The sequence below is a fragment of the Manis javanica genome, chromosome 9, assembly GCF_040802235.1.
Source record: "Manis javanica isolate MJ-LG chromosome 9, MJ_LKY, whole genome shotgun sequence".
NCBI classification, from domain to species: Eukaryota; Metazoa; Chordata; class Mammalia; order Pholidota; family Manidae; genus Manis; species Manis javanica.
Window position 1 is genome coordinate 98,013,518 of NC_133164.1, and position 27,862 is coordinate 98,041,379.

The 27,862-nt window shown below is 36.2% G+C and overlaps 1 long non-coding RNA gene across 1 annotated transcript in view; it reads left to right on the forward strand.

Annotated features, from left to right (window-relative positions):
- The window catches only part of LOC140843543 (uncharacterized), a 62,543-nt gene that overhangs the window by 17,735 nt on the left and 16,946 nt on the right, over nt 1-27,862 (forward strand). The window contains exon 2 of the long non-coding RNA XR_012121389.1: nt 15,416-15,533. This is a non-coding gene — a long non-coding RNA (uncharacterized lncRNA). The remainder of the gene's footprint in view (nt 1-15,415; nt 15,534-27,862) is intronic.

The following is a 27,862-nucleotide window of genomic DNA, read 5'->3' on the forward strand; positions in this document are numbered from 1 at the left end:
AGAATCCCCCTATTACAATAATTTGCACAAATTCCTACTACAATTACCTTGTAGAAGTGGGAACTTAAAAAGTTTGTGTTTTAATGTCCAGGTAATATCTTTTTGATATTATATGAAGTTCCTCATTCGATTGCTTCCCCTTTCCTCCCTGACTCAAGAAGTCCCCTTTGAAGTTCCGATTGACTAACCAAGGAGGCCCATAGGCAGGCTGATGGAGGATAAGAGGGTGGTTTATCCAATTAGAAGTAAAATCATTTCATTTGATAAATTCAACTTACACATTACAAAAAGAATTCTACCTCAAGACCATAATATACAAGCCCTGCTTGAGTTCCCAGACTATGAGCCTGCTGTAGGGACGCTGGACTTGGAGCTCCACAACTAGACAGAGCAGTCTGCTGCTTTCCAAAGTGGTACAATTTCTGGAATACTGTAAATGATTTCAGTAAGGGAAGTCATTAAGATGGTGACATCGTTATTCCAAACTCTGCTCCCCTTCACAAATAAAACCAAGAAATATTCAAGAACAAGACACCACTGAGAGATTCTAGAATGTGTGGATGAAGCTGAAGAACCCCCTTGCAACTCAGAGATCAAGAAAGTCTGCATTAGAAGGGGAAGAGAAGTGACTAAATGCCGACTGCATTGCCCCTACCCCAAGAATGCACAGCACTGTGCAGAGTTCTCCCCTGAGTCTTCAGTGCCTGCAGTGGGAAAAGAGAACCCAAGAAGGACAACCAGTTTTCCAAGTATTGGAATCACTTTGTGGGAACCCCTACTTTGATCTCCCACCATGGGAATTGCAGGGGAATTTGTAAGGCTCAACCACTGGGAATCTGACTGTGATGAGGAAGAAGGGAGGAGCTTACAACAACCAGCACCCAACAAACAGCTTTACTGGTGTTCTGGCTCTTTCTCCCACTATGCCCAGGGAAGAAATATAATCTTTAGCCCTACTCATAGCTGAATAGGGTCTTCAGCCTGTCTGTCTAGGGAACCCAACCAGAGCACATGGGAAGCTGTGTATTCCATTCCACAGCCCTACACACAATGGCATTTGAACACAGACCACAGTCCATGGCTTCCCACATCTGCAGAGCAGAACAAGCGGCTGCACATGACCAGGGAATTCAGCGAACACTTAGGCCTGATGTGGGCCCCCATACAATGAGCTATACAGGTTCTGGGCTCTTATCTGCTGCTCTGCCAAAGCAGGGCAGCTAATTCATAGGCTTGCCTATTACTGACTATAGTACCCGGTTACCAAGTCCCAACCATCTAGCAGGGCTGACCAGAGAATTCAGGTAAACACAGAGCCCATCCTACAGCTTCACTTAGGTAGGGAATCAAGCCAGCAGTACGATCCACTGTTCTCAACCAGTGGCTCAACCCTGACCCCATACTTGGTGCTTGAACAGTTACCTCAACCAAAAACAGACTGTAATAGTAGGCCCTACCTGTTAAAAGACATTACCAGCAGACACACCTAAAAACCCAAACAGAGCTGACTTGAAGAAATGTCTCTACTACAGCAAACCTGTATATGCTGGAAGAAGAGACCCATTACTCAGATGTGCAGGTGCCAATGTAAGGAGCCAAGGATGAAAAATCAGGTAAACATGATACCACCAAAGGACACTAACAAAGCTCCAATAACTGGCCCTAAGAAAATAGAACTCTATGAACTGTCAGACAAAGAATTCAGAATGATCTTCCTAAGGAATTATGGTGAGCTATAAGAAAGTACAGACAGCAACTAAAATTAGGGGAAAAACACAATGGACGGTATGAGAAAAACAGCAAGGAAATAGCAATCATCATAAAAAAAAACTCCAATCCTCAGAAATCTAGAGTTGAAAAATATAATAACTACACTGAAGAATTAAGCAGACAGTTCAAAGAAGATTCAAACAGGTAGAAAAAAGAATCAGCAAGCTGGAGACTAGAACTGAAAATTACCCAGAAAAAAGGAAAAAAGAATGAAAAAGAGTAAAGTCTATGGAATTATTGGAACAACAGCAACAAAAAATCATGTTATGGAGATTCCAGAAAAGGAGAGAAAGATAAAGGGACAAAAAATATATTTAAAGCAATAAATGCTGAAACTTTCACAAACTGGGAAAGTAAATGGCATACTGATCAATGGGACTCCAAAGATCCCAAACAGGTTGACCCTGGATAGGGCTATACCAACTCAGATTACAATTAAATTGTCAAAAAGTCAAAGAATTTTAAAACAGTCAGCGAAAAAAGAGGTTATATCTATAGGAGCCCTCATGAGGCTATTGGTAACTCTCAACTTAAACTTTTCTTGCCAGGAGAGAATTGAATGACATAGTCAAAGTATCAAAAGAAAATAACTGTCAACCAAGAATTCTATACCCAATAAATCTGTGCTTCAGAAAGGAATAAGGATTAAAATTTTTCTGAACAAATAAAGGCTGAGGGAGTTCATTACCACCAGACCTGCCTTAGAAGAAATGCTAAAGGGAGTTCTTTGAATGGAAGTATAAATACACTAATTAACATCATTTAAAACACAAAAAGGTAGGTAAATCTCATTGGTAGTGGTAAATATATAGTAAGATTCTGCAGTACGGTAGCAGTGGTGCATAATTCACTTATAACTCTGGTTTGAAAGTTTAAAAAATTGTAAAAATAACCTTAGCTACAATAATCTGTTATTAGTTACACAATATAAAAAACATGTAAACTGTAATAAAAATAGTCTAAAATATGAGAGGAAGGAGAATAAAAATGTAAAGTATATTAATTCTATTGAAGTTATTGAAGTTATCAGTTTAAGATGGGTGTTATGAGCTTAAGATATTTACTGTAATGGTAATGGAATTTACTCTAATGGAACTCACAGGGAAAATCCTATAATAATTATACAAAAAAAACATGATAAAGATGTCAAAGCATACTGATACCAAAAGACAGAAAAATGTAAAAAAAGACAGCAGGATAAATAACAAGGACAATCTATCTACAAAGGAACCAGAAAACAATAAAATGGCAAAGTAAGTCAATAATTACTTAAAAATATAAATGGATTCCAATCTCAAATTAAAAGTTATAGAATGAATGAATGAATAAGAAAACAAAATCCAATATGCTGCCTATAAGAGACTTAATTTAGCCTTAAATTAAACTCTTAAAACTGAGAGTAAAAGGATGGAAAAAGACATTTCAGGCAAATGGTAACAAAAAAATAAAATAAAATGCAGAAAAGAAAGAAAAGTAGAAGTAGCTGCAGAGGTTGCTATACTTACTTTATTTTGTGAGACAAAATAAAATCTAAACAAATGATAGTAAAAAGAGACAATGAAGGGCACTGTATAAAGATAAAGGGGTCAATATATAACAAAGATGTAATGATTATAAATATTTATATGCCCAACTTTAGAGCACCTCAATATAGAAAGCAAAAACTAGCAGAGCTAAAAAGAGAAATAAACAGTAATGCTATAATATTTGGGGACTCTAATATCCTGTTTTCAATAATAGATAGGTCAGAGAATCAATAAGCAAACAGCCAATTTGAACAACACTATAGGCAAAACAGATCTAACAGACATAAACAGAACATTCTGCTGAAAAACAGCAGAATATCCATTCTTTTCAAGCACACCTGTCAATATTTTCTAGGACAGAAAGAAGTTGTGAGATACAAATAAATCAGTAAATAATGGAATATTCTTCAGTTATGATAAATGAAACAATCCTATCATTTATGATAACATGGATGGCATTATGGTAAGTGATATTAGTCAGTTAGAGAAGGCAAATACTGTATGATTTCAGTTATATGTGGAATCTAAAACAAACAGGCAAACAAAAAACACATTGAAAAAAAGATCTGACTTGTGCTTACCAGAGGCAGAGGGTGGGTACAGGAGGAATTGAAAGGTAGTCAAGAGGTACAAACTTCCAGTCTCAAGATAAATATGTATAAAGATATAAAGTACCATGTGATGATTATAACAGATATTGTTTGATATATAGGAAAGTGGTTAAGAGAGTAAATGCCAAGAATTCTCGTCACAAGAAGAATTGTTTCCTGTTTTCTTTTTCTTTTATTTATATGAGAAAATACATGTCAGATGGATTTATTGTAGTAATCATTTCTCATTATATGTAAACCAAACCTTGATGCTGTACACCTTAAGCTTACACAGTGATTTATGTCAATTATTCTCAATACAACTGGAAAAAAGAAATTGTAATAAGAATGTCATATCTGGTGAAGGGTTTCAGAACCTACATATGAGGGCTGAGGCCAAATTGAGGTCCTGAGAAAGGCCAACGAAGTTTTTGCAATTCCTGACCATGTTATTGTGCATGGTCCCCAGTGGGTCACCAGAAGTATGTGATATGAATAGAAAGCAAACCATAGTATGCACAGAATTAGATCTGTGGCTTTCGCTGAATGATAACAATAAAATCCAGAGAAATTCCTAATACAGATTTCTGTAAAAGAGGCTTGGTGAAATAGTATGAATTTAATATGTTTACATTATAATGGAAGGTAAAGAATTATTACAAAACAAGTAGTTAATAGTGAAATCTTGTGAAAAGTGTTGAGAGCTTATAGAAAAATATGCTGGCCTATTAAATAAATTGTTAAAAATGTGGCCCCAAGTGCATTAGAATTTGCACAACTAAGAGAAGTCTTAAAATAATTGAATCATAAGATTTGAAAATATTTTAAAGGTTATTGAGAGTAATGACTCTGTTTAAATATTCACAATCCTTATAGAGCCATAGGTCCCTGAACATACCTAGGGGATCATGAGGTAAATAACATCATGATTAAAAACATCAGACGTCAAGCACACTCCAGGCCTGTCACTTACCAGTTATATAATTCTGACAGGTGATTTGTCTTCTGTAAACATCCTTTCCTGCATTTGTAAAATAGGAATAATAGCATAATTAATACTCATTATTCACAGATTCTGTATTCATGGATTTGCCTACTCACTACAATTAATTTGTAACCCCTAAATATATACTCATGGTGCTTTAGGAGTCATTATAGACACAGAAGCGTGAAAATTTTGTGTTTTCCAATGCTCATATCCCTAGCTGAAGTTAATCAAGGTGACACTCTCCCTCTTGTTTCAACTCTCCTACTATAAATAGCTGTCTTTTTCATGACATATCTAATGTCATGTTTACACAGATTTTTCTTTTTTGCTTTTTCTTGGTGATTTTGCTGCTTGAAATGGCCCCCAGGCATCTTTGCTGAAATGGTATCTAAGGTTCCTAAACACAAGAAGGATATGATGTACCTTGCAAAGTTCATATACTAGATAAGCTTCATTCAGGCATGAGTCACTGTGCTCTTGGCCCTAATATTAATGAATAAACATTAAAGATGAATATATATTAAATAAGATGTCTTTAGACAGAAACACACATAAAACATGGTGGTGTGTTGATTGATGAAAATGTGACCAGAAGCTCACAGGAATGCAACCCTGTATTTCCCCTAGGAGCATTGGTTCGGTATTTGCTAATTCACCACTCTTGGCAACTTTTGTTATTTATAGAACATAACTATAATGGATAATGGGAATCTAGGGCACTTACTTCACCCAGGACACTGCATTTTAAAGTGCTCAGTACCAAAACTCAGTATCTGTCATGTAAAAAATATGTTTAATAGAAATGGGCACTGTTATTAAATATGATACCATGAGGAAGCTCCTTTCATTTTCAGAAATTTCACATTGACTAACATTAATTTGTAGCACCTAAAATATTGGTGTCTTTGTGTGTGATATTGTAATATAATAATACACAAAAGTACTCTTTGCACTTGATTCTTGGCACAAAAGCTTCTAAAACCTTTGGAATTTCCTGAGTGATAGGGTTGATAAGGGCATTTTTTGTTATAACATCTAATCTTTGTTCCTGGTTCCTGACATAGAGCTCCTAAAGTCCTTGGGATTCCCTCAGTGATAAGAGTGCCTTTGCGAACAATGAGATGACTATTGGCTAAATGACAACTAGATAGCTTCAGGATGGGATTTGGTCACCAGAAAGTCAAACCAAGTGATTAGAGGGTTGGAACTTTTAACTCTATCCCTGGACCTCCAGGAAGGGAAGTGATTTCAGTCACTAAAGACCAAGGATTTAATCTGTCAAGCCTATGTAATAGAACCTCCATAAAAGTCCCAACCAGGGTTTGGAGGGCTTCTGGAGTCATAAACATATCTGAGCCCTGAAAGGGTAACACAACTGGAGAGGGTATGGAGGCCCTCTCCCATTCCCCTATACCTTGCATTATGGATCTTATTTTGGGTAGTTAGTGTCAGAATAGAATTGAATTGTAGGTGACCCCATTGGTGTTCAGAGAGCTGGAGAACTGGTTGGTGTAGAAAAAAGTCTCACATACATTTGGTGTCAGAAGTGTTGTAAGTAGAAACAGATCAGTGTCCTATGTCTTCATTCAGGTGGCTATTGTAAGGTTAACCATGACAAGGCTGACATGAAAATCCTGTGCTGCACCCCCTTATTAGAGAACCCCTTTTAGAATTGTGTCAGCAAAAAAATGCATAGCACTCATTGAACATGTCCCTTAACCTGTTATGGAGTCTAACAAGGAATAACTTCTCCATCTTCAGTTTCTTGTGATTTGGGTGGGGGAAATGGATATAAAGTCACCTGTACTAATTTATGTGTGACAAACCTGGTATAGGGAAAAGAGTGCTTGGCTATTATGCAGAAAGAGACTACCAACCTGTTCACCATACTTGTGAACAGTTTCTTCTTCCAGAAGATACAACTACATGACATTTCCTACCCTTCTTGACATTAAGCTGAGTTTTACAAATGTAATATGACTGAAAGTGATGCATACCACTTCTCTGACTGGCTTTTATGTATCCTCTACATTCTCTCCTCTTACACTGGTTTAATGCAGATAGGAATAGTGACTTTGGAAGCTGCTGGTAAAGTCTATGCCCTTTATTCATACTTGGAGGAAATTTCCCACAAATTAGAAACACCTACTTTGGACTTTATCTGCATGAGAAATTTCTACCATATATGAGCTATTATGCATTTTTGTATTTGTTGCAACAAACAATACTACTTTAGTTAACATAGCTACAATTTTGAACACTTAAATTTCGGAATGAGATCTATTATCAAATGGTGATGAGATTTAAACTCAGAAGAGGTATTTAATCTTGTCATATCTCAGCATCGTCATCTGTAGAATGACACTAATTATGCCTTTTCAACCCATCATAGAGATCACTAAAGAGCCCTAATAAAATAATGGATCTCAGAGAACACTGAAAAGCATAACATATGATATGTGTGCAGGGCATTATAAAATAATTTAGGGTGCCCAGGTCTCTTAAGTAACTAGTAAATTGAATTAATACATCCACTCTGTGAACAACAGATCTTGCTTCTTCTACATATGAATGATTTCCTGCTCAGCTTCTGAAATTCTAATTAGCCTAGATGAAACATTAAGATGTTCTGAACAGTTAGCACATGATTCCACGTAGCCCTGCCTCTCTCTCCAGAGTATGGATATTCTCCCCTATGCATGATTGTTCAAAGGGAAACAGTAAATTAAAAGATAAAGTCAATCATAATCTAATCCATAGCTTCACTCAGGCCTAAGTAAGATTAATTTCCCTATCTGGAGTAGACATGCAAATGAGAAAAACACTGAGTTGCCAGTGAGCACATGTGAGAACCGAGCAAGGTGATGCTGAATGGCCTCACTGAAAACCCAGAGCAGTGCTTTCAAACTCACTGACCTGCTTTCCATATCCTCCATTATAATTGTTTGTATATATACAGTTGCATACGTAAAGCTTAATATTGTATTCTTTTTTTACCTAAAAATCCAGCATGACTGATTTAAACTTTCTGTGAAATGTTGAAAATTTTCCGTATCACAAAGAATCAGCAGAATTAAAATCTACACTGTTAAAAATTACCTGATGGAGTAAAACAAACTAAGCTATACCTGAGGAATAACTATAGATGGTTCAAAATTTCATTTTCCTTATCCCAGTCCCCACTCCCATCCACATCCTTGGGCAATACACCTATACATCCATTTCTATAAAGCTGCGTTGCTCTTTAGGTATACACATTTTTTAACTTTGCTTTTTTTTTTAGATTTATAAATAAACATCTTGCTCTATATAATCTTTTTTTTTTCACAGAGATGTTTTTTATTATTTTATTTTATTTTTTATTTTGGTATCATTAACATGCAATTACATGAGCAATGTTATGGTTACTAGACTCTCCCCATTATCAAGTCCCCACCACATACCCCTTTGCAGTCACTGTCCATCAGCAGAGTAAGATGCTATAGAATCACTACTTGTCTTCTCTGTGTTATACTGCCTTCCCCAAGCCCTCCCCTCTACATTATATGTGCTAATCATAATGCCCCTTTTTCCCCCTTATCACTACCTTCCTACCCATCCTCCCCAGTCCCTTTCCCTTTGGTAACTATTAGTCCATTCTTGGGTTCTGTGAGTCTGCTGCTGTTTTGTTCTTTCAGTTTTTGCTTTGTTCTTATACTCCACATATGAGTGAAATCATTTGGTACTTGTCTTTCTCTGCCTGGCTTATTTCACTGAACATAGTACCCTCTAGCTCCATCCATGTTGTTGAAAATGGTAGGATTTGTTTTCTTCTTATAGCTGAATAATATTCCATTGTGTATATGTACCACATCTTCTTTATCCATTCATCTATTGATGGACACTTAGGTTGCTTCCATTTCTTGGCTATTGTAAATAGTGCTGTGATAAACATAGGGGTGCATATGTTTTTTGCTCTATATAATCTTTTAAGAATGACTAGTGACTATTTCCACTTACTGTATCACTAAGGTTTATCCCTATGATGTTACGTTATGGTAGTTTATTGGTTTTGATGCTTGTATACTGTGGTAGGCAGAATAATGACAACGAAAGATTTCCCTGCCCTAATTCTCAAATTTGGGAATATGTTGAATTTTGTAGCAAAAGGGAATTAAGGTTATAGATGGAAATTATGTTGCAAAGAGCCTTGAGATGTAGAAATTATTCTGAAACTATCAGGATGGCCCAATGTAATCACAAGTGTTCTTATAAGTAGAAAAAGGAGGCTGGAAAAGCATATCTGAGTTGTTCCATTTTAGGAAGATACCACTTGGCATTATAACTCTGAAGATGGAAAGGGGCAATAAGCATAGGAATATAGGAAATCTCTAGAAGCTGGAAAAAAGCAAGAAAATGTCTTCTTTCACAATTATGCTGACACCTTTATTTTAGCTCAGTGAGACTTTTTCAGATTTCTGACCTCCAGAGCAGTAAGGTAATAAATTTATATTGTTTTGTAAGTCACTGAGTTTTTGGTAATTTATTATATCAGCAATAGCAAAATAAATATATATACTACTTACTGGAGTGAATATACCACTGTTTACCCTTCCCCTCTCACTTTGAGGGATGTTTGTGTTTTTCCATGCTATTGTTACTATGAATAATGATCCTGAGGACATTCTTGTGCACATCTCTTTTTGCACATGTGTAGGCTTTTCTTTGATTTATTTTTAACATGAAATTATTGAATCAATGCATAAAAGAATGATCAAATATAAGAGATAAACTGAAACTGTTATCCAAAATGGTTGCAAAAATTGGCATTCTTACCAACAATGTAAAACAAATTTTTATATTTTTATATTTCTATATTCTCTTAACAGTGTTAAACTTTTTTTTTTCCTATTGAGTGGGCTTAAAATTACATCTCTTTGCAATCTTGATTTGCAATTCAATGATTATGAATGATATGGATCATATCTTCATTTGTTTACTGGCCATATGTGTTCCTTCTTCTAGAAAATTTGTCTTGCCTATTTTAAAATTAGATTATTGGTTCTTTTAGTGTTATTTGTTAGATTTTTTTATACATTTTTATCCCAATGTTTTGTTGGTAGTATGGACTAAAATTTCTAAGGATTTGTAAAACAGATTATTTTAGTATTGTTGAAAAGAAATTCTGGGTTGTAAAATCTTTTCCTTCAATACCTTGAAAACTATATTCCATGTTGCATCTACTATAATCTTAAAAATGTCTTTCCCTATGAATACAATCTGTTATTTTTCTAAGCATTTGGATTTTTTTTTTTTTTGCATCTCTAGTATTCCTACTTTTCATTATGTCTAAGTACCTCTCCTCATTGACACTTTATAGGGACTTTCAATCCTAGGTCTCTCATCCTCTTATTTTTTAATTTTAGAAATTTATCTCCATTATTTATTCAAGTGCTTCTTCCTCTTCATTTTATTTTTCTCTCTTTCTGGGGCTAGCTATATACCATCACTTTTTTTTTCTATTTTCTGTATGTCTTAGCCATATTTTTCTACCTGTTTCTTTATTCTTTCTATTCAAAGGGGAGATAGCTTTTCTCAATCTGATCTTCCAGTTTGCCAGTTCATTCCTCAGATGTAACTCTTCATTATAAAAATTCATTTTAGTTATTATATTTTTCATGTATTTTTGTTTGGTTCTTTTTTGCTTTCTTGAGTTAATCTTACATTACTAAACTTCATACTTGGTAAATTTCCTAAGTCACTAGCTGAGATAGAATTGTTTGAATGAAAACACTTTAAGCTGTGATTCAATTTTAGTTTTAACTCCTCACAGATATCTTTGCAATTTAAAAGTAAGATACAAATTAACTTCTAATTTGTAGAATATCTGGTCTGGTTGACTTTGGCAAAGACTAGTTTGTAATTTCTTGATTAATCTCTGAGCGATCAAAACTCTTCTCCAGAGGCACAGTATAACATGAGATATTTGCTATTAACTTCTTTAAGGCTGAAAATGAAGGGGCTGATTCAAAGACCTACAACAAACAGTGTCTGACTCACCCACAGCAGGCATTTGATAAATATTTGTTTAATAACTGAGTGAATAGGCACCATTTGAGAATAACACAATTTAACTTTCTCCACTTCTCTTATCAGGGTAGAAAACTCCCAGATGAAAATAGAAATTCAAATGTCTGATTAACCTACTATTTATAAAGCTGTGTGGGTGGGTCCCAGAAAATATACTGCTCACTTCACTCTGAGAGAGTATAGGCTGTGATGGTCTTAAGGATGCCGTGAGGTGTAGACATTGTTTCACTGAAAATTCTCCACTATAGACCCCTACCAACCCTGCCAAAAACAGTTGATTTTCTTTTCTGAAGTAGTGGGGGTGAGGACTGAAATGAGAAAGGAGATGAAGTTAAAATGCAAGACCTGCTCTGGAGAAAAGGGCAAAGAGGAGTAAGGTTGCAGGAACTTAACAGAAAAATGCCTCTGAGAGAGAAATGGAGAAGAAGCCATGGAAGGCTCCAGAACTGTCAGTTTGGGAAACAAGTGTGACTGAGTGAAGGAGAGGGTAAAGGAAGATCGGGCACCAGCATCCCAGACCACTGTGCAGTCTAAGGAATGCTTGACGAGTCCTTCAAGGAATCCTCAGGCCAAACGCAGCACCAGAGGGGTGCATGTTTTCTAGGAACAGGTTCTTCCTTAGAATTGACACTGATCTTAGTCACCGGTGGGGCACGACCCAGGAAGGCATAGTCTCAGTGCACGTGCAACCACGGGTATCAGAGCTCAGTGCCATAGGGCCTCCGCCAACTATACCTGCCCTGTGACTGAAAGTCTAAGAATCCCTTTCTCATAGTGGCTAAAAACCTGGAAGTATTTGAATTTCAGGTTTCTGGCCAATGATAGAATTTTTCAAAGTGGAGAATAATGTGGTCAGAATGGAATTTTGGAAGATGACATAAGCATACCAGTTCTGTGGATAAGGATAAGCTTTGCCTATATTAAATGACAACCAAGATTTTATTTTATTTTTTTTAATAAAACTTATGCACTCACATGAAGTTGATGAAAAGTTCCCTGCAAAAGAAATATACCTTGACTTCTGAAATCCTGTCATGGATCATGTCTCCTTGGATTTATAACCTCAAGTTATACCCAAGTTAGGGAAGCTTTTTCCATACAGGGCTAGAGAACAAATATTATAGGTTTGGGGAGCCAGATAGTATCTGTTATGATTATTCAACTATTCCTTACAGTGTAAAAGCATCCACAATAATATGTAAATGAAGAGGGCTGGTTGTATTCTAATGAAACTTTATTTACAAAAACAGTTGTCAGCCTGGGTTTGGCATGCAGCCTGTAGCTGATGACTTCTGATTTAGACATTCCAAGTAATCAAGTACATGGCCAATCACCTCAGATCATTCTGAAATTCAAGGCAGCATGGTGTATTAGGGGTTTCCTATTTAGGGAATTGTGAAAGATAAAGCTCAGCAGGTAGCCAAAGCCCAGAGTGTCATTCTGTTGAATTCCAAGATATTTGAATCTTATTCATGGAAAATCATTACCACATTTTATGCAGAGAAATGACATAAACCATCACAAGCATCACAGGGCTGCATAGAGGGAAGTGAAGCTGAAGAATACACACTAAGAAATTGGACAGCACTCCAATTAACAGAGTATGGAGGCCTAGCTCAAAAGAGAGGGACTATGATTAACTAAAAGGAAGGAGTGGATTAGAAAGCTCTAAAGGATATAAAACTCCCAGAATGTAGTGAACTTAAATGTAGGAAACATGGAAGGGAAAATATCCTAGAATGATCCAGCGATTTGTTTAGACTAGTTTCTGGGCGCCCTATAAATAGTGCTCTTCAATCAAAGGAGGGGAATGAAAGGGCCATCTGATTTAATAAAGTCCGGTGACGGGCTCCTGTGCGCAGTCTGAATTGCTGTGGGATGCTGAAACGGAAACGTCTAGTAGGCAGTTGGTTGCTTGGCTTCTGACCTCAAGAGACATGTGTATGCATTAAATGACAGGGGCTGAGTATGGAACTCCAGGAACATCAGCACAGATGTGACGGATGAAGGAAGAGGGTATGGAAGGAAGACTTGTATAACAGTTCTTTTGCGTTTTCTCTCCCGTCTTCTATTTGAATGTTGAGGTTTTCCAGGGTCCCGGCATTGTTCCCTTTTTTTTGGTCACTTCATGTGTTTTTCTCTTGGTGATTTTATCCATGTTTACCTTTGGATTCAAGTTGAAATTTTCAGTCACTCTCTTTTTGGAAATTCTAACTTATTTCTAATCGATCATAAATAGGACCAGCTTCAGACACCATAAACTTAAAATGTCAAACTCACCTAATTAACTTATCCAACAAACAGCCTCACCTTCCCTACTCTCATGGAAAATCAACACTGCCCACACCCACCCTGCACACCTCTCTTTCTCACATGCTGTGAGCAAACCCAGAGCATTGTGTCTCCTCAGCTGTGTCTCCCTATTTCCTGACATGGTCCAGAACTTCACCACTTCTTGACTTTAACTACTGAACGCATACTGGCCTCTTAGGTCCCATTCATTCCCAGTTCCAGTCCATGTTTCATACTATGCCAGAGTGATCTTACGAAAAAGGGAATCTAGTTGTTTTGAACATTAAAACTATTCATTTTTCAATATCTCCACCCCCAAGAGTCATACATAACACAAGATTTCACAGTGACTGTTTAGTTTATTTGAATAACCATGTTGTCTGCCTTTCCGAGAGGGTTGAACAGTAATTAAGACCAATGCTGACAGAAAGAGAGAAATTCTTTCCCAAAGATTTTATCATGTTCATTTCCCAAATCTTATTTCAGTGGTATCAATAATTTCTGCATCTGTTTTGTAGGAGGAAATAAAGAGAACTTTTTAGAAGTTGCTACTGTCAGGTCACATTTTCTTGTCCATTTCAAATCTCAGTTATCTACCAGATTTTATATTCCACTGACATTTCTTTCCAACATCTTTGTTTAAGCAATGTTATGTCTGATCCTAGTTTTATGAGAAGTGATAAGGAGTCAATATAACATATCTGATCATTATTACAAGTCATTTTCTTTAACGTGAAGTTTTGCTTCTCCAAACATCTCCTCACCCCCAACTGTGAAGTTCACTATTAATTCTGTTTTAATCATTTGCCATAATAATAATAATAATAACGCTAACACATGTGCTGCCTCAATATGCCTGTCATTGTCTTACTTCCTTATATTTATTAATTTAGCAATTCCCTCCAAACACCCAAGGAGGTAGTTACAGTTATTCTCCTTGTTTAGAGATGAGGAAACTGAGAAGCTATGAAACCTGCTAAAGGTCATGCAGTTTATAAGAAGTAGAACTGGGTATATAGCCATACACTCTGATATCAAAGTCCGTGATCTTTTCCAGTATGCAGAACTGCTTCTCATACCATGTACTATACTGGACACCATATATTAACAATATAAACTGATATTGTTCCTGCCATTCCTGTCATCTTTTGAATAAAATTCAAACTTGATAGCTTAGAAAATAAATGAAGCCCAAACACTTCTGCGTCATATTTTCTCACCAGCTACCCAAGGGTTCTCCTGACTGGGCCTTGGTATATGCCGTTCTGTGGCCCTGGAGAATCTCTGCATGAGTTGATTAATAACTTAGTGATAACTAGGATCACAACCAGAAATATGAAATTTGTGTGTATCTGCATCTTCTATAACACATGAATGACTCAATTTTAGGGTTGTGTCTCAATTACATTTTCACTTTCAATAACTAATAAAAACTCTGCAAGTGCTCAAATAAATCAAAAACAAAGAGGACACTATCAACTCTAATTTTGTAAAATCTTAGCTTTTAAATAAAGCGTATTTGGTTTTGTTCTTAATTTATGATTAATTAAAGAAAATACTACACTTTTGGTCTCACATGTCCTACCGTCCCTAAATGTGGAACTACATGTCACTTTTTATTATGTCAAAAATATTTATTTATATTCTACAGTGTCACACATGCTCACACTCACACACACACGAAGCATAGTCCTTTTGATTACATGAACAGCACATGGACACCATCTTATTCTGCATTTTACTCTGAGCATGTAGTGAAACATCCCTGAGGCAACCTTTCAAACAGGCTCTTTTTAAAAAAATTCTCCTTGGGGAATCTCTTCTCCTATTAACTGGTTCTGTACATCAGTTTCATTTCTAAAAAAAAAGCAAAGTATTTCATATATGTAATATTTGTGAATTTATGTCCTTTGTCTAACAAAATAGAGTAGAAAAAATTATTGTTTTGTTTCTAGTATGTTATGGTTTATTCCATATGCTTACTTATGGTTTATTACAAATTCTATAGTTTATCCCACATACTCCTTAGTTTAATATATGTGTTCTGAGCACTTTGTATGCATTCAATCTTCAAAAGTTTACAATCTAATAAAAGACATAGTACTTCTTCATTCAATAGTGTATCCAATCCACAAGTATTTATTGTGAATCTACAACTTCCTTGCATTTTCTATCCACAGAAATAACGGACTGTCATAAATATTTTAAGTCTTCTGAGGAGATCATGTATTGTGAGAAAGAATGAATTTGGTATAATGTCTTGGAATTGCGAGGTGGTGATACATCCCTCCGTTGTAGGTGAGTGCGTGGAAGAACAAGAAACAACCTCACAAAGGTGTTAAAGAGTGAATCCTTATTTATATGGCCTTGGAAAACTAACCTTCCCGTGTTCGTAAATTCACCTGGAAAGAGATAAAATTTTACCAGAGACTGTACAAGTTCTCTTATGGGTTTAAAATATCAATTCTACAAATTTGTGAAAAGAAATGAAAATAGCCAATGGAAATCAAGAATATTTTTTTCCCTTAGGCTTAAGATTTGAGAAAAAGAGCCTAGAGTTAGACTGTAGAGAGCCTCAGATGCCAGATCAGGAAATTTATACCTTTTATACATACCGCTGGTCATCAAACAGTTTTAATGTCCCTTCATTATTAAGGAGTTTAGTATAATCCCAACTATGTGAATTTTTATTCACTTATGAGTTATATGTACATGGAACAGATACATTTAATCTTACAAATACTTCTCCAGAGTCTAGATGAACAGAAAATGCTTTTCAACTCATTTTATAATCTTGATACCTAAAACTCTCAAGGAAAATATGAGAAAGGAAAAAACTTCAGCCCAATCTTAGTCAAGGCTGTAAATGACAAAATTTTAAACAAAATACTAATGACTGACTTGAGCAATTCATTTTAGAGGATGATAAAGTTGAATTAAACCCAGAAATGTAAAATTAGATTTAACATTAGGAAAAATCAAGTAACATAGTTTTCCTTGTAAACAGATTAAAAGAGAAAAACTATAACTGCTAGTCAATTGATGTAGAAAAATCACTTGATAAAATTCAACAACCCACTAATGATTAAAAAATAAAACCTAAACTCTTTTTTAGCTAACTAGGGATGGAAGAGAAAATTATTCTAACCTAATAAAAAGTGTCTACCAGGTTGCTCAAGGCAAACCTCATACTAAATGTAAAACATTTCCTTTATAATTAGGAACAAGATAAGACTGTGCACTATATCCTCATTTATTCAATAATATACTGGCAATTCTGGCTAGTTCTCTATGGCAAGAAAAACCTGTAAAATATAAATATTGAAAAGTAAGACATTAAGCTGTGATTATTCTTGAGAGATAAATTAAGTAAAACTTCAGGAAGGTTGTGTTATATTAAATGGGCATGATTATCTATGATAACAAAGAACCACACAATTTCAGAAGCTTAAAAAACAAAACTTGTATTTTAGTTACCCTACATGTCGAACGAGGATGAGCAAGGAAGTGCTCATTGCATTCTCTTGGCCCCGAGCTCATGGTGATCCAATCTGAGACCCAAGCTTTCATACATCCTTTCTAAGACACCATTTCTCACTAGAGTGGAAATGAAAATTGAAGTTGATCACCAGCAATTATATTTTTTTCCACCCATTAGTGATAAGTTTCAGTTCCACTCATGTTTTATTTACTTCATTGGCCAAAGCAAGTTGGAATATGCCAAACTTCAAATAGGTGGGTAAATTCAATTCTAGAGACTGGAATATTTGTGGACAACCTTAAGGGCTAACATTAGAATGTGCAGGTTAGATAATGATAACCAATGAATGTTACTGGTTCAATTATGTATTTATATGTATTTATTATATATGTATGCATAAATATAATTTATAGTTTATTATAAAAATTTATTTATATAATTGTAAAATATTTATTTATTAACATACCATATATATCAATTGCACATTTGCTGGCAGACAGTAATTAGAAAATATAATTTTAAAATTCTCACTTAGTAATGTGTAAAATATATAAAGTTCCAGGAACAAATCTAATCAAATATGCAAGAGTTGAGTGGACAAAATTATAATACTTTATAGAAAGAAATTTAAAAATATTTAAATAAATATGTAACTTGTTACGAGGAGGTTATGGATCTGTGGATTTAATGTTATATCAGTCTGTCTAAATTGGTCCTTGTGTTTGTTTGCCTTAATAAAATCTATCATACTGATTCTAAAACTTGTAGGAAACTTACAGGAAAGAACAAAGAATCACTGAGAAAATCAAGCAGGTGGTATGACTCATTTTATCCATTAGACTAGAGTATTAATAGAGAGTGATATTAGCACTTAGACCTGAGCTATAAGAGAAGAGCCCAAAAAAGACCCACACATATATGGAAACTTCATTTATAAAATTGCTGAACTGGTATTGGATATCATTGGGAAAAGTACAAATTTCATGTAAAATGATGTTTAAATAATGTTATCCATTTAGTAAGTAAAGAAATTAAAATTTGATATCTACCTATCACCATACATCCCTGTCTATGCCTGGGCCTTTCATTACATGCCCCTCTGACCTCTATTATTAATCCTTCTCCAACACTCCCTTTTTCTGGATTATAGAAATTCAATTATTTTAAGGGACAGAGTGGTCTTTCTTCTGGAACTGACAAATCAAGAGTTTTTACTTCTGCCATTAATTTTAAAAAGTCTACTTTGAAAAAAAAATTTCATCTTCTTTCTTCTTTGGCCTTGTTATGGCATCCATTCTTAGGGGTAGGAGAAAGGAAATCTTCCAGTAGTTTATGCCTACAGTGTGGGATAGGCCATGATATTAAAATAAAAAATCTTAGGAATGAAAACACATTGGCTATTTTACATCCACAGAAACTACAGAAGGAACACTTTAGAAAACTATTTTAGTTTCCCTTTTGTGAGGCATTGATTTCTTACGTTGGGGTGAGGGCTGTGAGAAAAGCAGGCAAGAACATGCACATTCAAGTAGTACTAGAACGGAAGTAATGTGAGAATACTAGAAGTTGCAGCAATGTCAAGCAGGTGGCAGAAGGAAATGGAAAATCACCAAGACTGTGAATGGTAGGCTCACCCTATAAGTGATGGAAATAGGGTCGAGGTTAGTCATGAAGGGGAAGGAGATATAATGGTGTAACTCCAGGAGGGAAATCCCAGAGCAAAATACCTTTGAAATCGAAATGAGTGAAAGGGAGAAATAAAGTGGGAGAAACCCGTTTATTTCTTACAAGCAGTCATCCACTTCTGCTCTCCTCTGTCTCTCGCGACCCGTCTGCAGAAGAAGGGACCCCACCCAACCTCTCCTGGCCCTTGTTATTACCCACTGATACGGAGATGAATTACTTCTCTCCACCTATTGGAAACCCTATTGATACGGAGATGATTAAGGCCAGGAAAGAGATTCCGGAAATACTGCAGTTTTACCCACAAATGGTAAAGATGATGCTGAGTGTGAGAGAGCAGTATTAAATGCAAACAAATATTCAATAAGCCTCCAGAAAGGTAGGGCTGGAACCCAGTGTGGAAACTGAGATTCGAGATGAAAATCCATGAAGAAGTGGTGATTTACCTGAGCGTGATTCAGTATGTTTAATAAATATTGCTCAACTCCAGGAATATACATGGGCTAAAACGGCTGATTTAAATAGTTGGACTAACAAATTCTGTCTTTTGTGGAATCTTTTCTTATCAACCATGAGGGTTATTTACACAGACTAAATCTGATACCAGTCTCCCTTTTTTTCTTTTTTAAGAATGAAAAGAAAAACGCCACTTGGTTACCTCAGAAGTTATATCAGACTAGGCACAGAGATTTTTTTAAGCTCTCTCATGGTGGAAATTTGGGAAGAGAAACAGTGGTTGCAATGAACAGTATTTATGGTATTTAAACATTGTGATTATTGTAAGATAAATTCCAAAATGTGAGATAAATTCCAACCAAAATAAGCAGGCGACGAGAGGCAACAAAGGGCCAGGCAGTTTATTTGAGTGCAATTCCCAAGGACCCGGTCTGGGAATCACAGGCAGGAGAAGTCGCGCTCAGGAGGGGATGCAGGGAGTTTTTAAGAGAACAAGAAAGGGAGGAGGAAGTGGGCCACGCAGGGGTTATGTGGGAAATTTTTTATTGGCTCAGGGTCTGGTGATGGACAGTCAGAGGTCTCCTCCTTCCCGACGGAGGGGGTCTGCATCTGGGGTTTGTCGACACGTCATGGGACTGGAATCCAGGAAGAGCTGTTCGTTCCTTCCCGATAGAGCACAGAGTTACTTGGTGCTGTCTCTGCTCCACCTGCATTGTCCTCGCCCTTCTCCCTCCAGTACCTCCAGCCTTACAATTATTAAAGAAGAAAGTGAACTACACCTTTATTAGAATTCCATCAAAACTTAAACTTTGAATATCTTATGCTACTGCTTAAAGAAAACCTAAACAATATGTAATAAGACTGCTGCAAAACCAGAGAAGAGCAGGGAGAGTAAGACCCATAGAATTGAAAACAGGAGAGAATATTGTGAAGGAGGATCATAGGACATGGAGTTGGTAAATGCAGTAAGAAAGAGAATTATGAAATTCCTCTTAAGGTATTTAGATGTGAATATAGGTTTGAATTATGCCATTATATGCACAGATTTGTACTTACATGAGTTAAATCATAAATGGAGAAAATGATTTTAATTGAGCGATTTAGAAAACACCTCTAGCAAAATTGAAAGTAAACTGTGTGGTGCATTACACTTTCCAGGGCACTCTATTTTAGTGAATGCATTTTACCTTCATGATAATTATCAAACACTTACATTTTATAGATAAAGTCTTATAGCATAATGCTCGGTCTACTTTGCATAACTATGATGATTTGCTCCCCTTCTTAATACGGCATAAACGTTTTTGTTCTTATGAAATTGATCTTGTTCCCTGGTGGCTGGTTCAAAACACTGGGCCTGCATCAAAGGTATTGTGGCAGAATATGAGTAGTCATCCTGTAATAATAATAATACAAATGTGCATTGTCTTCATTTTCTTTGATTTTGTTTTTTCTACTCTCTGACTTTTATAGTTGAACATTCATTTAGCTAGCTTCCAGTTAATTAGTCTGTAGCAGAGTACTGAATGAGCCCAACCACAAAACTCCCAGCAGTGCAGATGGCCCCACCTCTGTACTCAGAAGCAGAAAAGTAGTTCTGTAGAACAGCTGTGGGCTGGGAGGCTCTGGGTGGGCTCTGCCTTCTGGCATGCAAATAAGAAAAATGAATCTGATTTGAATCTCCCATGTTCAAATCAATAAATGCTATAGGAAACAGCTTTTCAGCTACAGGAGTGTTCAAAATGTACTCTTTGCAGCTGTGATTTTTGTACTGAACTTGTGTGCACTCTTGGAGTGATGTATGTGCTATCTATTGCCCAGAAGGCTGTGGCTACATGCATATTGGTACAGAGGATGTTGAAACTGGAAGAAGAAGGGGCAATGGTACCCCAGGTGTTTTTTTTAAGGGCTCCCGTTTGGTCTCTATAAAGAAATAGTAAAGTGTGGAGTTGTACCTTTATTCATTTTTCCTCCAGTTGCTCATATACCAGAAATTGCGAGGATTCTGGCATCCTATGGCTTAATTGCAACCAGCTTTTACATTACCATATTGTATAAGCAATAAATATTGATTGGATGTAAATGCATTCCAATGTATTCCCCCACCCTCAATCCCAAACACAATAAACCAAATTACTAAGGGGCACAGAGTTCAATTCCCTTTTTGTAAGCATGAGGAATCTCGCTGTAAAAGCAAACTGAAAATCAATGACCCCATAGTATTCCCAAGGGCCTGTTAGAGGAAAAGATGTCTCAACCCAGAATCAAAGAATGCATAACAGTTTGAGGTCAAGTCTCTACACAACAGGGATTGAATAACCTGTTTGGATACTACTTTTAAATTAGTGATGGATTCTTTATTCAGAGGAGATTTCTCTTATGATTATTTCATCTCTGTAAGGCAAGTTACCACTCCACCCTACAAATCAGGCAAGCAACAATCAGGACATTAACAAAGAGTAAGATGAGATGACATGGTCCCAAGTGCAGGACCCGCAGCCATTTCCAGTCGATTATCTTCTATACTTGTCTTTAACACTGAAATTGACTAGATTTCTCTTAACCTAGTTTTAATACATTGGTAGGAAGGGAAAATTCTTTCGGACCAAAGAATGCAGGGCCATGTGAAGCTTTTATCTCCCAGAACATAGTTTAAAAACAGTTATTAGTAGAAAACATTTTGATAAAGACCTAGTCTCAACTCATTTATGTACTATATTGTAAGTGTAAGGTAAACAAAACCAGACCAGGCAAGCGGCAACAAAGGAGAAAATAAAAAATTTATTAGCGCAATCCTGGGTGAGGTTCACTGATCCTCGTATCCACGGGCCAGAGAGGTCGCGCCCAGTAGGAGGGGCGACAGGCTTATCAAGGGCGCTGGGAGAGCTCTGAGGGTAGCGTGGACAGAACTAATTGGCCGATGTGGGTGTCGTGAACACCGATGATCGGTCATGCTGGGTTGCTGGGGAGAGAGTACTGCGACACATGTTTTAGGCGGGACCTGCAGGGCTAGGGACCTTCCGTTGAATCATTTGAGTGACATTTACCATTCTCTTCCTTATTTGAATGGAATGGGGTTCCTCTAGTGAGACCCATCCCTTCCTCCGGTACCTCTGTCTAACAGAGTTTGCATTTAAAAGATCTAAATAAGAGATGAAAAATCCATAAGCCATTTAAGATATAGGCAAATTAAGTAACCATTGTCCAGGAAATGGTCTTTACATATGGGGCATAATGAAGGTACTCAGGAAATGCCACTAAGATAGTAATCATTATCATAGGTAGTTAAATGAGAATTTTCTTAATGATATCCTTTTCCTGAATAATAAATAATTAGGAAGTTAAGAGCAGAAAAATGAATTTTGGGTTTTCCACAGCAAAATGTATTCCTATCTAAAACAGAACCATCTTCTGCTGACAGAGCTATTATACTTCATTTAGAAGACAACAATGTACAGTATTTATCTATCCCTATAATAAGAAAAACACAGCACTATTTGTCCCTAATTACAGTTATGGTGCTTTCTATTGAAGAACCAAAAACTGAGTTTTGTTTTTAAAATGCCTTTATTTTTAATGTTTAAATTAGGAATGCATTGAGATACAAATTACTGCATCAAGATTCAGGGTGGAAATAATGTAATAAGGATTTAGACAACAAATGAGCAAAAATGCATGATCATTACAGTTGTTAGTAGAAAACACTTTGTGAAAAACGCATTCTCATCTTATTTATGTACTGTAAGTTCATTTAAAATATTTAAATAAGAGGTGAAAAATCCATGGGCCATTTAAGATATAAGCATAAGCAGATAAGTAACTATTCTCCAGGAAATGGTTTTTACATGTGGGTATAATGAAGCTACCGAGGAAATGCCACTATGAAAGTAATCATTTATCTTGAATCAAACAAAAATTAGCTTAGCAAAATCACTCTATAATGATCTTTTTAAATGAACAACAAATTTTAAAAAGATACTAGATAAAATTCCAGTAGGTAGTCAAGGAAGAATTTTCTTAGTGATATCCTTTACCATTTGGAGCAGATTATCTCAATGGCAAACATGAAGTTCTATAGTAAATTGTCTTATTTTCCTTTTAGATCAAAAGTAAGCTCCTTAGTGAGATGAACTGCTAACCAATTACTAGGTCAGTAAGTCAGGTCTTAAGATTTTAAGTCCAGGTCACAAATATTTTCGGATTTTTAAAAGTTTGTTATAATTTTATTAATGTTTCTAGGAATAAAAGCAGAATGTTTGGTGCTAAGCTATGGGCCATTCATGAATAGATTTTATTTTCAAATACTGAAAATTCCTGCTGAGATTTAAAGCTGAATTTACATATTAAAATTAGGTGCATATCATTGGCATTATATGATTAGGGGATTTCTCATGATTACCAGTTTGGAACTAACTGTCAGAATGCTGACATCATGACTACGCCTTTGCAGACAAAAGGAGAGATGCCCTAAAACTAGCAATGCTCTGATGAGTAAAATTTGTCCTTGAAGAGTACACTCCTTTGTGCTCATTGTGAGATGGTAGGAGCACTGGGAGCTGACCAGGGGACAAGGGAGGGAAAACACCCCAGAAAACTGACCTATATGGCTTCTGAGCTGCTGAGAAAAATTAAACTTGTTTTCAGATTTTACATGAAAAATCAATTGTAGATGTTAATGACAAAAAGGGAGGTATTCTAATACAATCTCCTAGCTAGCTCATAGCAGGCAAGAGTAATCATTACCCAAGAATTATGATTCAGGCAAGAAGTCCTGATCTTTGCTTCAGTTCCTTTGTGAACTCTTAAAAATTGTGTACAAAATTGTGTGTATTGTGCAAGTATGTGTGTCCTTTTGTCTCTCTGTTTGGATAGAGTTTAGAGTTCTTATTAGTTTTTCAAAGAAAACTGCTACCACCCTCACCACCATATACCTCTGGACTGAGTACAGACCGTTGGCCAAAAAGTGAACACTTCCCTTTTGATACAACGGGGAGATTATGGCTGGAGTCAGACAGAACCTGTTGTGCTCCTAGCTCCGTTTTGTTAGGGCTAGAAAACTGAACTATTCACTTCAGTTTAGAGAGTCTCCACTGGTCTGCTAGCACCCAAGTTGTCTTTGTATTACCGAAAGAAGCATCTTCTATCCCTCAGCTGAGAATGGAATTCAGCTCCAAGTGACTTTGTGACTTTGTGTGGAATATAACCTACATGTTTCTTATTAATAAGATGGACATCACTTATTCAAAATATTTTCACTTATTAAGTGTGTGGTTCAGTTTTAAGCACTGAGGAGGCAGGTGTCAACAAATCAGACAAAACCCTGCTCCCATGGAGCTCACATTCTGGGTGGTGGAGCTGGTTGTGGGGTCAGGTGGCAGACACATGATAGCTACTAGAAGATGGCATTTAAAGGATGTCCTGAAAAAATTAAAGGGGGTGCTATGAGAGAGAACGTATGTATATAATTTCTTAATATTTTCCTTAGCAAGTAATAGAGACTTAGAGCAGGTTTTGCATTTTGAAACTGAAATATGATACGTTATTGGAAAAAGATTGTTTCAATTCTGGGCAGTTCAAAATGTTCTTATTTGGCACTCCACAGCAAGTGGTTTTCAAATCATTAAAAGGACACAATACTTTAAATTATAGCCTACAAATAATTCGAAATGACAGTTTTTACCCTTCACGTTTACTTCAAAATCTCTAAGAAAAGATTTGAGTGTCTGGAGCTAGTAGCCCCACTATAGGAATTGGGAGTCTGTATCTGTGTACAAAATGGAGGAAAGGACTTGAAATCTAACAAGGTATATTCCTTGGTCCCACTGACAGCCCATCCAGGCTGGTGGACAAAGGTTTAATATCTTCTGGGATAAGCAATCTCTGTGACAAAACATTTGTCTTCCGGGTTAGCCAAGGAGATAGGAGATATTTAATAGAGCTGTCAGTCATTTAGAAGAGAGAAAAAGGAAGTGGATGAGAGAAACAACTTGTTCATTTTGCCCTGAAACCATTATTTTCTTTTTAAGACCGAAATTCTAGCTCTGTTGAATGAAACATATTTGCTTGCTAGCTACTTTACAGGCTGAAGTGACTATTCAGTTCTTATTTTTCACAACAGAAAAGTGGCCGAGATGGCCATTACTTCTATTTCCATTTCTTCTGGAAGCTATGAGAAAAGAAACCCTCCCTGGAGACTCATATAGGGTTAATTAAGCCACAAACTGCCATATTGCTGAGCCATGGTTGCAAAAGAAAGAAAAAAATATGGATCTGTCTCATCAGAGTGTTAGCTTCTATCTTGGAGCCCTGAGTGTAACTTGACCCCTTCCTGGGAAGGAAGGGAACATTACTGCACTTATCCAAGTTCATTTAAGGTGGAAAGATTGTGTTCTCAGAGTGAGGCTCCATAACCATCTCCTTTCTCTGTCCAAATCCCAGAGCAACAATAATATTATGATTATAGATGTGCACGGGTCGTTCTGCCGACCCTCTGACTTCCCAGAAAGGCTGACTGCATATTTTCCCTGCATAGCAATAAAATCCCCACCTCCTTCATTGTGAATATATCCTTTTAATTCCAAAATTGTTATTTCTTTAATAACCATTATTATTTTGTAATATATTACAAAAAGCCTCCTAATACCTGGCTGTCTCAAACTCTTCCCTGGGATCAATATTATCTGTCACTTATTATGTGCAAGAAACTATGTGAGATAGATGAATAAATGTGATCTCTGGTCTAGAAAATCTTATAAACTTCTCCTTTTGTCCAGAATTTTACCAAAATTATAATTGCCTGCTCCTATAAGAAATTAGGTGGAATCCAGTATAAGACTTATGAAAACATGTATAGGCTGACAGTTTTCTAATTTCTCAAAAAGCATTTCATTAGTTATACTTTTATATATCAGAAAATTAATTGAATATTAAGACAAACTTCTTTTTCTACAACATGTCTAGAAACCTCTCAGTTTCTCTTGTGTGTTTTAATTTTTCACTCAGATATGTGAAGTTATATACAAAGTAAAACTCCTGTTTGCCTTTAGTTTATTTCAAAGCTATATATGTTTAATTTCCTAAATAAAGATTTGCTTATTTGCTCAACAATACGTAGTGAGCATTTGTCTTTTGTTAGAAATATGTTGGGAAATACAGAAATAAAGAAGTCAAGCCTTTTAAGGAATTTTCATAGTATATGTGTTAAGAACATGGGCTTTTTTTCCTGACATTAAGTTAAAAATATAGAAAAATAACTTAGGATGGACATGTAATAGACTTTCATTCTAAACCCTTTATGGAAAAGCACTAATTACTCTTTGAACTTCTTTTTCTCACCATAAGCTTTTCCATACTTTATGTTTCACCCAGATTCGATTACTGGCCATCCTCTGCCCTTGCCATATGGTCCCACCTTGTACTTTTGTGTTTTCTATCTTCCATACCACTGTTCTTTCTTTTATGCAACATCTTTAGTTCCATATCCATTCATCCATCAAAGTCTTGCTGCAATCCCACTCCTTTAAAGCATTATACTGGAAAGAATCTTTATCTCCTATAATTGTTCATAATCCTTTGACTGTTTTATGACAATATCCACTTCAACCATTTAGCAGCCTTATTTATACTAGTTATCATCTCCACTAGACGGCATGTAGTCTCTCAAGGGAGGATTCATATCTGATCCACTTAGAATAGCTCCTTGACTTGAAAAGTGCTCAATAAATATTTCCTGAAGGAGCCAGTGATACAAAGTGCAATCGAAGCAGGACTTCTCAAATTTTACTGTGCCTAAGAATCACCTGGAGAGACTAAAACAAAGATTGCAGGGCCACATACAAGAAATCCAAAGTCAGTTAATGTGGAGGAAGCTACAAGAATGCTGGGTAGTGCAGGTCCATGAGCCACTAAGAAAACCCTCCCCCAACACACAAAAATATTTGAGGGTGGGGTTAGCTTTATAATAGTTTAATTGAGTAGGGGGATATACACTATGAACTAAGGTTAGCCCCATCTCAGCAAAGAATTGTTTTAGGAAAAATAACAGCATAAACAAAGGCACTGAGGTAGAAGAAACAAAACATTTTTTTATTATATATAACATGGTGTTCTTTGGGAAATGATAGGGGGATCCAATATTTTTTTTCTCTACACATGTAGGGGAAGCAAATTTTAGGGTTTTGTGGCTAGGTCTGATAATTAAACTGACATAAAGCAGATTTACAGGAGAAAAGCATATCAATTTAGTTAACTTTAAGTGACATGGGAGCCTTCACAAGGAAATGAAGACACAAAGACATGCCAAAACCTAAAAGCTTTATATTAAGTTGAACAAAGAGAATCAGTTGTGGAAAAGAAACTAAATTATATGAGAGATTAAAGGAAGATGGGATTTTTTAACAAGGTCTGTTTGTACAGACTTCTCTCACCTATGACTCCCCACTAACACTGTTACTTCTTGGTACAGGGAGGGCATCTTATATGTGTGAATTTTTGTCTCCTTTTCTTAGGAAGAAAAGGAAAACATACTCTTATTTCATCTTCTGTTGTCAAGTGCTTTTAGGCCAAAATAATCCTTAAACCAAAATGGCATGTTTTCGAATGGCATATTCTACTACCCTTTATACACTTGTGGTACTGTAGCAATTATTCAACTTTGCTATGTATTATTCTTGCCATTCTGAACCTATCTGAAGGATGTTACTGTTACGGAAACTGGACTGGATCGCCCGACGGAAGAACCAAGCGGCCCTCGGAGGTCTTGAGTGTGGGAGGTTTATTTCACACTGATGGGCTCAGAGGAGAGTGATCTCCAAAGGTCTGAGCCCCAAGCACATGCAAGGGGAGCAATTTATACTTTTCTACTTCTGCATATGTGGCATTTTGGCGTGCGCAGCAAGCAGGGTGGAAGAAGAACCCTGAAGGGTCCCTAGGTGGGTGAGGGGGGTGAGAGTCTCCTGTTGGCTCTATTGGCCATGTTGAATATTTTTCTTATCATGACTACACTGTG